This window comes from Salvia miltiorrhiza, chromosome 2, assembly GCF_028751815.1.
Source record: "Salvia miltiorrhiza cultivar Shanhuang (shh) chromosome 2, IMPLAD_Smil_shh, whole genome shotgun sequence".
NCBI lineage: Eukaryota > Viridiplantae > Streptophyta > Magnoliopsida > Lamiales > Lamiaceae > Salvia > Salvia miltiorrhiza.
Genome location: NC_080388.1, coordinates 18,760,960 through 18,775,108, shown reverse-complemented (window position 1 = coordinate 18,775,108; position 14,149 = coordinate 18,760,960). Strand labels below are relative to the sequence as shown.

The window sequence follows — 14,149 nt, the reverse complement described above, 5'->3', positions numbered from 1 at the left end:
ATTTTGGAGACAGAGTCACTACACTAGCAAGTATGCATTTATTTATCTTCGCGTGTTTAAGACCGCGATGAGAATCCTTGAGTCGATGAATTATTATTTTTCCGAGTTATAACCAACTTAGCTAAGTTGGGTTATTTATCAAGATGGAGTTTATTTCACATTGTTACTTAAGTCGTGAATTATTTCCGACTTTGAAGCTAATTAAATCTACGGATTTAATTTAAGTATTAGAATGACGAACGGATTGAATCTACGGATTTAATTTAGCATTTATCGATGTTAGCAAGCACGAAACTAGTATTTTAATACTGAGAGTGACCGACACTGAAGGATTTTATTTAGATCTTCTCTTAGATCACTTCACCACTCACGCCACCCAATCCCAACGCTTGCCAACGCTACAAGTAAAGAAAAGAAGGAAAATTCAAAAGGGGACAAGAACCATCATGACTTGGCATTGGAACTACCAAATTGCATGCCACAAGGTACCTTCCATTGGTGGCAGCCACCCCCACCCTATCCTACCCCAAATTTTCGTGCATAGCCTCCCCAAAAGCAAGAGTGGCTGCAAACTTCTCCCATTCCATTCATTTTCACTCCAAGAAAGTGCTCTCACTCTCTTCTCCCCTCTCCATTTTCGTCCCTCCACATCTCCCCCACTCCCAAGACTCTTATCCCACCATTATCACACTCCATAGAAGCCCTTGAAGCCCCAAGAGGAGTATCAAAGCAAGGGAGAGCATGGGAAAACTAGGGCGTAAAGTTAGAGTGAAGGTTGTGCTTCGAGGGTGAGTTTTCTTTTGTCTTCTCAACTGAAAATACTTTAAGACCACGGATTTTTACACATATGTGTGCTATATTGTGTGAGGATATGTTTTATGGTCTTGGATGTTTATTTTGGTAGAGTTTATTGGGTGAAAAATCGTGCATGAGGTAAAGCTGCGAATCTGCCATAAGCACACTGCTCCGGCAGTATTTTGCAAGGCGATTTCAGCCGTCCAAACGGTGCCCAAAAATTCCCAAATTAATTATGTATCGTATTTTATATGTTTTCTACACTATGGTATATTTTCAGAATTTTTTAGAGCTCTTATGATTTATTTATGAATTGTTAAACATCACTGCCCGTCTGGAATGCATTTCTGGTAAACAATCTTTGGGAGGCCATAAGTCACGTTTCAATCGGTAAAACCCTTTGAAACATTAATATGATACTCTAGACTCCCTTATCTTTCGTTTGAAACTGGCCTCACTATTTTTGGATGAGGGAAATGCCCGGTATAATTCTTTGAAGTCTAGTTCTTATTCTGTGTATCCTCCAGTAGGTTTTACAAACCTACGACTTTGAGGTGGCAAAGGCCAACCTAAATCTTTGATTCTCAAGCCCATTTTTATATTGAATATCCATTGACATGTTGGGAACTTATTTATTCATTTGTAGAATTTTTGGTAAAGCCTAAAGTGGTTTTTCTGAATTAAACTTTGAATCTGCCGAACTTGAACTCTTTTTGTGCACTGAACTTTGGATGTTAATATCTCCTAAACCATGAATCTTCTTGGGGTAAATTCAACTGGAGAGTGTCACACTCTCTCCCTAGTTTTCAGATTGACCCTTGGAGTTCCCAGTGGCCTTTTGTAATGAGAGATATGAATTTTTAAACAAGGCCCATTGACTTGGTTCTAATCTGGAAATCTGAAATTTCCAGATTTTTGCTTGTTAAGTACCCATCTTTGAGTGGGCATATCTTGCTCGTTTGAACTCCGTTTCATTCGATTCAAATTGGAGAATGATCCTTGAAATGTCTAGTTTCCAGAATGTCCTTTGAAGCCTCATTTAGAGATCCGAGGCAGAATTGGTGTCTGTTGCAAAACAGCCCCTTAAGAGCTCAAGTTGTTGAATTATTTTCTAAGTTTGAAAGTTGGTTTTAAAGGATGTTTCATGAAATATTATGTATATGTGCATGACGAGTTTGGGATATGTTTTGTGCAAAGTTTTCATGAAAATGAGTGAGTTAACCTAGATAAGGCATCAAGATAAGCTAACGTATGTAAAATGCATAATCCCTAGTTCGATTTTGCGTTGTAAGTCCGGGAATAGGTTGACCTAGAGATCCCAAGTAGACAACGGTTTTTGTTATCCATGATATGTGCTAAGAGTTAAGAACTCGTCTTGTAGGAATTGGTTCACAGGACGGTACCACCGCTTAAGATCACCTCTCTTCCACACTAAGGATCAGGTGGGCATTACTTTCACTATACGTATATAGAGATCCCCTGCGTGGCGTAGGCCTCTTATACAGATGAATGCATGAGATGATTTAACTGTTAATTTCAGTTTTATATATCTATCAAACGAGTTTAATGCTACCTTTGAACAAGTTATTTCGTTACAAAATCTTTGAACTGAAAAATATTACAACTGTTGTCTTGCCATAAAATGTTTAAATTTTAGTATGATATCTATCTGCTTTGGCTTTGCCAATGATGTAATCGAATTCGGGTCTTGAGCAATTGATAGCTATCCTGCCTTGACTAGTGTACACCAATGATCGTGAGTCATCTAGCGGGTTGGCCGATCAAGTGTTCGTGAGAGGTGACCACCTCTCCGACACACAGTTCCAGATATGATAGAATACAAGAGAACTTAGTCTGCAGACGAACTTTAAGAATCACAAATGAATTTAGTAAGCTTGGGCCTATTTCACGAAAACTCCCTTGCTGTACTGTTTATGATGGCATGACAATTTACAGTTTTATGATGCATGTATTTTATATTTAGGCATACGTGCCCACTGAGTACTCTCGTACTCAGCCCTGCATATATTTCTAAATGTGCAGGTTGAGCAGTGGCTGATGGAGATGAAGTGAAGAGCGGAGCTTTTGTCATAAGTTAAATGAATGAACTCTTGGATACATGTCTTCATACATGTAATCAGATTATGTTATTCCGCTGCGTACTCTTAGGTTTTATGTTCTTTCAGTTAAGCCAGTTTTATCTGAACCTACAAGTCTGTTCGAGTCTTGTGACTAAACATCAGGTGTTTTATAAATTTTCCCTTCTTTAAACAAATTTTAGTTCGATCCTCTATTATTTGTTCACCCCATTTTTACCGCCGTCGATAACTGTGTCCTTAGTTATGTTTTCCTGGCTTATTTATCCTTAATTAAGTCCGGTCGTGACAGAAACTCCCTTTCTATCACCATCGATAATTGTGTCCCTTCGTCGCGGTTTCCCGGCTTAGTTATCCTCAATTAAATCGAGTAGGGTCCGTGACAGAGTGGTATCAGAGCAGTTCGTTTGCTCTGAATCCAAGAGTTACCCAGTTAGTCCTAAATTTTATATTAGTTTGGAAGAGTCAGTCGACAAAAGCTCAGCACTTCATCGCATCGTCACGCTCAACAAGAAAGAAAGAGGTAATAATTTACGAACGTTGAAAGTCCACGTTTCATACGAATGTGCTGATGCTTACTTTTCAAGGTTTATGCTTTAGTGATTGATTTGATATATCAATGAACTTAGATGCGTTAAGAATGCATGAGCACTGTTACGAGAAGAACAGTAGAAACTAGAAACTCAGTTATCTTTCACTATAGCCATAGTGAAGAGCTAAGAAAGAGGAAGAAAATCAAATGTCACTTGAAGAGACACGAGAATCCAATGAGAAGGTATGCAATAAGATGAAAGGAAGAGTGTCACACACGAGTAAGCGACACGGGCATAGTTCATTATTCGGGCTGTTCACACGTGACAGAATACCGAACCAACTATTGCCTTACCCGACCAGAACTTAGTTGAGACATTGCTCATAGCGATGAGAGTGACTTATGCAATTAGCTAGCGGTGGTGTGATGAGCTAATACTCATTTCAAACCCCTCAATTATCACCAGTTACGACATGAAGAGAACCTTCATGATTTATGTTCGAATTTCAGAGCTAGGCTCACGAAGGGTTATAACGCTTTGTGCATGATTCTTTAATATTGCGATTAGAACTATTAGCTTACAGTTTTAGATACTCGAAACCTTTCTGATTAAAGTTGCCTATTACATTACACGTGAGCATAATTTAGAACCCCTATTAATTACGATCACCTACTACGAATCAGGAAGATGAGATGTGACATGGGTAAATAGAGCTAGGGACATCAATAGCGGTTTGACATGATCAACTATGCAACTATGCGCTCTTTACTGGGTATTACTCAGCCTGCTGCCGCACCAGAGGGCGTTATAACTACACAAAAGACAGCAACTGCACCGGCGCAGGCTGGGGGAGGAGAGACTGCGATGACTTGGCAAGTGCATAAGACGGGAGAAGTTCCCGAAAATGATTCAGGGATAAATAGAGCTAGGGACATCAATAGCGGTTTGACGCATACATTAAGGGATTGAGACCCTAATGAGACTCTAAGGGTATACTCAGGAAAAGTATACATACTTTAGCCTATCAGAGGCATCGCCCTTGTTAGAACATCTTGGATTAGACGTTCAGTTTATTAAGAAGAATGAAAGTGTTGACTAAGATCATTAAATGCCTTAGTACTATGTGAGGTGACCCATATCCTATAAGATGCTCAGAGAAGCAAAATCCATTTTTGTGGGAGATTTATGATTCGAAACGTCCCTCGCAAGGGCACGAGTATACTTCGAATTATACGATTACATACAAGCGCTATGTGAATGAATGCTAAGTACTAGAAGTCCCACATTAAGATCATTTAGAGGAAGTTTGTTTAGTAAGCTCGATTACAGTTGAGAAGTCTTACTTTGCTATAGAAGATTTTAAGGAAGGATGTTGATTTAGAAACCAGACTTCAAGCTTGAGAATCTTCCAAACATTCTCAAGGATAGGTTTTAGATGTTAAGGAGAAAGTAGAGACTTTATACCAAAAGTACCTTTTGCAGCCAATGATCAAGACCTACCAAGTTCGGAAAAGTATTTCCATGTGACTGAGAAGTAATTGTGTTGGACCTGGCCAGTCCACATGACCAAAATCTCAGTAGTCGTCATATATGGGTCTCTACACCTATATATGTAAAACCTTCATCTGAAAAGCCAAACGGGTTCAGACTATTAGGTCATTTCGTTTCGACCTTTTAGTCAATTCATTTCTACCCTATGGTTATTCATTTCAATTGTTTGGCAAATTATTGGAACACTTTGCCCATTTGCCATTTGTGATTTGAATCATTGCGATCTACTAGCTGTTGGTAGATTTTCCGTAACCCAAAGACAAGCAAGTATTCACTAGATTAAATCAGTCCGACACGAATGCCTCGACCCAAGGGTCAAGCACGTGATACATTTAGACCACCTCGTATGTTTTAGTAGGAAGTTATTTGGATATTTCGGAAACGATGATTGATCCGATGCTTATGTATGCCCCTATGTTGGCTTAGTTGTTTTGACTGGTACTAAAACACTGGTCCAATGGACGTAACGTGACTAAATTCTTTTGTGATGATTTTGCTAGACCGCCCATCCATCACGTATAGTACCTGGATAGACCAATAGATCCAGATTCGAGTGTTGATATAAAAGTCCTCATCAAGGTAATTTTCCATAACTATTTAGTGACCCCATCGATCTTTTGCGGCAAGCTACTTCCGCCACGTTTTACGCATATGTGGCAGAGGTTTGAAGAACTCAGAAAAATGGCACAATTTTCCAGAGACATTTCGAAATTTTTCATTCCCCTGTTTTGTCTCCCTTGTTCATGCAAGGTGGCAGAGGCCACCCGGATCCCAAAAATCACACAAATCGCAAACACGCACAAACAGATGCATATTACAGTAATCGAAAGCGTGAACCAAATCGTGTTAAACATTCAAACATTAATTGATCCGTTCCCTTTTTACGCAATAGGCAGATATGGTCAGTTATGAACACGAACGTAGATCTGGCAATTTGAACCCCATTTTCCCTCAAGATCTAGACTGGAACGACCAGATTTACCCAAAGCATGCATGAGAACACAGGAGAACACCCAGATACACTCCCAAAACCTCACGCCTTAGCCCAGATTTCCCACAGACGGCGCTAGTTGGTGAAACTCAACATTTTAACCTAGATCTAAACATGCTGGAAAGAGAAATCGGAAGTAACCTGTATCACAATATGAGAACTCGCTTGAAAACTTGCAGATAAATCTTTAAAGTAATTTGTTGCGTGTGTATTACAATGAACTACAGGGAGTATTTATAAGCCTACATTAGGGCGAAGGGTAAAAGGGTCTATACAAGTCATTCACGCGCTCCACATGCGGTGTACGTGAATGATTCTCTGTCCTCTAACGAACTTTCCTAACTACCTCGCAGCTTTACGTTGAGCACGTGGTCTTTCTAGATTTTCGACGTTGGTTGCTTCCATTCTTTTTCTGCGCTGACTCTGCTGGGACGACCTTTTGTCTGCGCTGACTTTATCATGTCTAACCTTTGTCTGTATTGTCCTAAACTGGGGTAGAACTTTGTCTGCGCTGCTCTTTATATAAGACGTACTTAGGTCCTTCATATGTGTTGTCCCCTTGACTTATCCACGCGGCTCTTTTAGTCTTCGTTTCCATCAGCGCCGCTTCTTTCTTTGACTCTTCTCCGGGTATTGCTTTTATTGTCGTGATAACTCTTCTAGTCTGCGCCGACGTCCGTCTGCGCCGCTATCTTGCTTTCATATTTGCACGATGCGACTCCGCTCTTCCAAGCTAGGTGCACCTAGAGTCTAGATCAGTTCCCTGCTTGGTCTGCGCAGGCTTAGGTCTGCGCCGCTTGATTCGACGTTTCTAGAATAGGATGGCTGATGAAGATCCTTACTCCTCATCAAGAGTCAAATGCCAGAGTCAACTTCCAGAGCTGACTTTTCAGCTCTGTACTTTACAGAGTCAACTATGCCAGAGCTGACTTTTCAGCTCTGGACTTTTCAGAGCACTCGACGCCAGAGCTGACTTTCCAGCTCTGCCCATCTCGCCAGAGCTGACCTTCCAGCTCTGTCATGCCGTTCCAGAGCCGAGTTTCCTAGAGTTCGCGTATGCAACCAGAGCTGCGAATTTCGCCAGAGATGACACTGGGTCAACTTACCATTACTAGGATGTCTTTGTTCTATTGCAAGTCAAATTAGAGGTGTTCTAGGTTGAGTCAACTACTAGAAAATTTTGTTATAGTGATTGATTGTTTTCTTGAAAATAAAGCGTAGCTTAGTTAATAAAATGATTTTCTCCCCATTAATTATTAAGTTTTTTGCTTTTTTTTCCTTTAAAAAAAAAGGATCAATAATGATTCCTAATTTTTCCTTATAATAACTTAAACTCTGAACTTGTCGGTTGAAAATAAAGCATGTTATCAACCCATGAGTTGCACTTCGTTGTCTTCTCAAACCATTAACTTAGAAGTTCAAGTAATTACGTACATATGCGAATCATTATATAGATCATTTGTGAAAAAGAAAAAAAACTTTGAATGTGTTCCCCTGAATGCAGCCCAAACATAGAAGGCAGTGGCAAAGCCAAGAATTTCTTTTAGGAGGGTGAACTTGTACGAGGGTTCGGGAATGGTAACCTCCGATTTTTGTTTTTATTTTTGCCTATAAATCACAACTCAATTGGTATAACTTGGTGATGAGGACAAAATATGCACCCCTATAGTACCGGAGGAAAGAAGCTGAATGCAGGGGAGGCTCATGAGAAACAGCGCTGCCCAGCCTAGAACAGCACTGTTTCGGTCCAAAAACATTGTTGTATAAAGCCCACATTCAGGAGGCCCATTTTAAGCCCAACATTTTTAGATCAAGTCAAGTTCAAGATCAAGATTGCTACGGAAAGGACACGATAAACATGAAGAAGCCGAGTCCCATTATAATTATAGCAAGAGTCATTTTTCTATTAGAATACGTAACTGTTCATCTATAAGTACATGTAAAATCCTAGAATAAACATCATCGATAACCATTGCTAAAAAGCAATACAAAGTTCAACGTTCTAGCATCTCTTTCGTGTTCTCGTTATTTTCTATCATAGCTTATTTTTTTGGGCACAACAATTGGTGCCGTCTGTGGGAAGTCGTTACCCGAGCTAGATGTTAGACGATTTTTCATCAACTACTGCTATCTTTTCTGCCGATGGTCAACCTCAACTGAAGCCATGGCTGTAACACCCCGTACTTTTCCCTATGTTGAGAAATAGTGTCTTAACACTAATGAGAGTACTGAGATGTCGAAATACGAAACTTTTTTTTATGAGCAGATAAGACAGATTGTCTTTTAAATAGAGATACGAGTGAATAAACCGATGATGGAATTAGAGTGATGAGATTTGAGAAATGACTTCAGATAGAGATGCTGATTGAACTGAGCTGAGATTTTATTTTATTTCCAACTACCGGGAATATAGTTACCGGATACCGAATTATTAGAGTTTGACTGTCCTATTAAGAAAATAGGAATAATGAGTTGGAAATAGAGTCGAGGAAGAAAGAGTGAGAAACCTTGATAATTAAAGTCGGTCTGAGAGACGTCTAGTTGTTTGTATTTGCCGACTGTTTTGATGTGATGTTATGTGAAATTACGTGACTGATTGATTATGTGATTTCTGTGACGTGTGTCATTATGACCAAGTTATTATGATTTTTATTTGAGACTTTAGCACTTGGAATTTTGATTAAATTTCCAAAGCAAGTGCGGTTTATTTTTACCGAGAAATCGAATGATGCCGGTTTATGGAAATTTTTCCTAGCATAATATTTTTAAATTATTTTTCCTACGAAGAGGAATATTATAATTGAGTGAGTGCACTAATATTAGTGCTATAATTATTTAATTTGATCACATGAATGATTATGCTATGATATTTTATTAATGAGTAATATTTCTATAAGTATTGTGATTATTATTTAATGATCCTTCTCACATTAATATTTTAATTTTCCAAGCATGTGACTAATTACCAAAATTTACCAAGTGTAGAGATTGAGAGAGTAGAGATTGAGAGTGTAGAGATTAGAGAGAGATTAGGCATTTAATGCCATATATTCTCAAAGATATCAAATCTTTACTTAAGATTCACAAATCTTTCATAAGATTTCCAAATCCATTTCATATCTTGCAAATTTCTCTCTCTCCTTTCCTCCCTAACTTTCGACCACCACCTCTCTCCCTTCTCTCTCACATTTCCTCCATTGTCAACCATGGGAGAGACCTTCGAAGCTTCACCAAAATATGCCAAACACATAAATCACCAACAAAATCCCACATAAACACATCCTAGCTACTTGAATTCAAGAGAATCATTGGAGATTGCTTCCAAGGCTAGAGAGAGAAAGTGTGATTGTTGGTGTAAAGTTTGGGTAAGTGATGTATAAATTCATATATATGACTTGTATGAGATTGTATGTGTGTATTCTTGAGAATTTGAAGCAAGAAAATCACCCCCTTCTTTTTTCTAAATTTTCGAAAATTTGGGTCTCATACCCTTCAAAAAAATTTCTTCTTCTTTCTTTGAATTGGGGTGAGAAAAGTGATCTATGTGATGTTTGATGATGATTGTTGTGTGTTTTGAAAAGCTATGCTTTGAGATGTAAAAATCGGATGAGTATAGTTTACCCCAATTTGGGAATTTTTGAGTTGATGATTAAAGTGATGAATTGATGATGAGGATGAGTCCATGAGATGTATATGATGATGATTGATGGAATAAATTGAGTATATGATGTCAATTGATGAGTTTGATGTGAGTTAGTTTAATAAAATTAGGGATATGTGTATCTGTGCTCTAATTTGTGAATTGATGGTTTATATGTGAGATAAATTGGTTAAGAATAATAGATCTATGAATGGATTAAAGATTCATATGTGTTTGTAGATTTTCAAAGAGTTTAGTTTAGTAAAAATTAGGACTTTTTGACTTATGTGTCTATTAAGTGATTTGACTTAAGATATATGAAATTGAGCATGATATTAGTGTTTTAATATGTTTGATTAAGTCTATTGTAAGCTAAGTAAAATTTGGACTTAGTTTAGTTTGAATGAGTTTTTGAGTTTTCATATTCGGAGAGGTCAATGAATGATAAAATGAGGTCTAATTGCTCTATGATCATTATGTGAACTTTTATCATGTTTTAGTAAGAGTTTTATTATGATACATGGATTTTCATTAAAATCTAGTCTACATGATAAAAAGAGAATAAATATGTGTATAATGAGTTAAATGATGTAAAAGATCATGTTTGAGTATTTGAGTAAAGTCGAGCATGAAAATGAAAGAGAAGTTGTTTGATGCGTTCGTTGAAACGTTTTCCATGAGATTTGAGTTGATGATGAAAGAAAAGAGTCGAGATTGAGTATTATGAGTATTATGTTGTACTTGAATGTTTTTGAGTGCTATAAGTGCTTAAAATGAGCTTTGATGAGTTTGCCTTGATGAAATGTTGAGTTGAGCATGTTTGCTAGTGTGTATGTTTCGGAGTCGTTTTTCATGACGCACTGACCTACTGTTTTCGAGGGGTTTTTGATACCCAAACACTGTGAAAATTTTATGGTAAGTATATTTGAGCGTTTTGAGCATACCAGTAAAATTTCAAGTCATTTGGACTTCGTTTACTATTTTTATAAAATGTAAAACCAAAACTGCTACGTTCTGCCGAATTGTTCGGTGAGTAGCTAATAGAGTTACCTTTTCCAGTAGCTTTCCTTAGCATTCTGGAGCCCCAATTTTTATGGTTGAGACCTTAGTGTCTTATATATGTACCCACCAAATTTCAGACCTTTTTGATAACATTTACTATTTGTTCAAAAATCAAACTTTTCGGTTGCTAAAAACTGCCGAATATGGTAGACTGTAGTAAAACAGTCATATCTCCTAAAATACTTGGAGTTTTTGATCCTACGTTTTTTTACATGAAACTAGACTCAAAGAGGTTTCTTTTGGTATAAGTTACGACTCCAGGGGAGTTCGGTACAGAGTCTGGTGAGGTTTTAAAGTTGAGTCAGTGCAGAGTGAAGTTTGTTTTTGACTTGTCTATGTGTGTTTTTCATATGCTTAAGTGTTTATACTTGTTTATGTGCTTGATTGCTATGAGTTTGAGCCAAGTTGAGAGTTAAGTCGATAATAGGACGTGTGAATCCTTAGAAGCCGAGTATACCTAGGGATTGAGTTTTAATGGGTAAATAGACGTTGAGTGAGGAGTTATAGTTAAGATGAGATTGGATTTAGAAATTGAGTTTCTGACTAAGGTTTGTTTTATCACATGAACCTTCGATGACGATGACGATGTGATGATGACATATGAAGGCCCGAGCGAGACGAAGAAGTAAGTTGCCTGATTTCTTTCCAGGATTAGCGAAGGACTTCAGGTGGGCAATATTTTGAGTATATGTTTATCATATGAGCTTTCTAAAATGATGTGATGATGTTATGAGATTAACAAATGTTTTGAGATAAATGATGTTTGAGAACTATTTGACTTGCCAATTTTTGATGTTGAGCTTGTATGTTACCCTCTACTGATGAGATAAGAAGAATTCGGTCCTGCCACAAGCGGGATTTTGTGCACAGAGGTGACCGTGAGCCGTCTTCGGGTCGGCCGGTCACGATACTTGAGAGGGAGGCCTACTTCTCAGTACCTTAATTATAATGATGAGTTGTAGATGCGGTACATACATGTCGATTACTTTGTCTGCAGACACTTATTTATGATGTTGATTATGAAAACTGCATGCACAGATTCATTTATGCTAACTTATTTCTGTGTATTGCTGAGATGTGGCAAGCTTCAAACTTATAGCTCTAAGAGCACTTTTCTTATTTTTCGGCGTTTGCCCACTGAGTATTATGTACTCACGCCCTGCATGTATTTCTAAATGTGCAGACTAAGTGAGGAGCGAGATTGGACTGGTGCTAGTGGGGAATTGTTAGAGGATGTATTTACTTTATCGCATTTCCATTTTGACGATAAAGTCTTGATGATTGATATATATATATATATATATATATACTTTGATTTTCTTTTGAATTTAAGCAATGTACTCACGGTTATATGTCTTCATACATATAATCGATTCGTCTTTTGCTGCGATACTCTGCATATTGTGCTTCCTTACGAAAAATGAGCGATACCCGTTTTGTTTTTGTTCGTGAAATTCCTGATAAATAAAAAGTTATAATGACGTTGACGATTTTACCCTTGGGTTCCTTTATGATGATTTCCTTAACACCTTTTGATGCGAGCTTCCGCTTGATGTTCGACCTATTCTTCTTATCTTTTATTCTTTTAAAAATAGTCGTATCGATACTCGTACCCCACTATCACTAGTGTCAGGAATCGGGCTGCGACAATGGCAAAGTAGAGCGACAACATCAACGTCAATTGTAACCTCAATGCAGATTTCCACGAAGAAGATACCAATCATAATCGAATACTGGATCTGGCTGCTGGAGCAACCGACAGTGAAGTCGACAAAAGTGTCCCTATTGATACTGCCCTTAACAGCACTATTGTCATGCCAACGGGGAGTAGCTTGGCTCTTAATCCTACGGGAGATATATCGCAGACTCTGGGCTTGATACTTATGAAGCATCTCGCAAACATGACGGGAACATCAAACCCCTTGTTTACTACGGCTGAACTACAGGTTTAGACCCCTGGAAAGGGCCTATAGATGCAACAGGCAGATGAAGGAGGCAGAAGGACCAAGTCTACCCTCACTAGGAAATCAAAGATGAGGGACAACCTTCCATACAGAAAAACCCCACCAGTAAGGGCAAACGCGATATACAAGATCTGACATCGACAGAGGACGCAGGAGAATCGACATCAGAGGTCTCAAAAGACTCAAGCTATCGTAACAAAGGGTGAAACAGATTTAGCCGCTCAGCTGGAAGAGATACAACGACAAGTTCGGAGTCTGCAGGCGGCACTACGGAACATAAGGAACCACGAAGAACCAATACATGAAGAAGAATAGAAACTCGTAAAACCCCAATTAAACAAGCAAGATGCGCTCGAGAACGAGAAGCTGGAATGGAACGACCGTCCAAAAGGCCGATGATCAGCACGGCTGCTAAGCGATGCGAAACAAGACATCCATTTTTAGATAAAATCGTAGCAGATGTGTTATCAGCTCACTATAAGCCTGTGATGTTGGATTACAATGGAAAAGAGGACCCTGAGTTTCACATGTCTCGCTTTGAAGGACTTATGACCCTACACATCAATATATCGAAAGCATTTGATGTAGGCTTTTCTCGACAACCCTGTCTAACCTAGCTCAACAATGGTTTCTTAAGCTAAAGCCAGGATGTATCCACAACTTAGATGATTTGTATGATTAATTCATGCATCAATTCGCTAGTTCAAGAAGAGCCGAAAGAACAGCTATGTCGCTAATGGATATACAACAAGAACCTCATGAAACCCTACGTTAGTATGTTGCTCGATTCAACATGGCCTCACTGGAAGTTCCTGAAGCAGAGTCGACGATCAAATGATACTCTTTCATTCGAGGGCTCAAACCTGGACCCCTCTTTGATGCCCTACAAATCGCTCCCCCGAAGAATTTCAACAATTTTCTATCTTGACTACCAGGATATATACAGCTAGAAGAAGCCAAGGCAGCCCAGAAAGCGAAGGCTAACAGAGGCAAACACAAGAAAGCAGAAAGAGGGGAGGACATGAGGGAAATTCGGTATCCAAACAGACCTGTCACGAAGGCACCGCCGCTGAGAAGGGTCGCTGCCTTTAATATTAACACTGAATGACGCCCAAGCCAGAGAAGGAGATTGAGGCAGAAAAGAGAGAGGTACTACATCCAACATCTTTGAGAAGGGTCGAAGGCAGGAGTAACGACCTGGGCAGGGACCGCAAACCTCCAATGTATACAATATATACACCACTGAACCAAAGCCAAGAAGACATCTTTCACGATGTCAAAAATAATGATTGGTTCCATCCCCCGAGGTCCTACCAAGAAGGACCACCGCATCCAGGACCCAACAATTTGTTATGTGAATTCCACAACAGGTTCGGTCACACTACAGAGTATTGAAGGAATATTAAACTGAATTAACGTTTCGCTTTGCCCGATGATCGTTTCTTGGATTATTATCAATTTATCATACAACGATTAATCCTAACATGCTCCTATGAATTTAACAGCTGCACGTTGGA

At 38.8% G+C, this 14,149-nt stretch overlaps 1 long non-coding RNA gene across 1 annotated transcript; it reads left to right on the top strand.

The window, feature by feature from the left end:
* The first annotated feature begins 447 nt into the window (after positions 1 to 447).
* On the top strand, positions 448 to 3,079 carry LOC131011464 (uncharacterized). Its single transcript, XR_009096936.1, has 3 exons — positions 448 to 788; positions 2,177 to 2,237; positions 2,839 to 3,079. It is a non-coding gene; the product is annotated as an uncharacterized LOC131011464 (long non-coding RNA).
* The last annotated feature ends 11,070 nt before the right edge of the window (positions 3,080 to 14,149 follow it).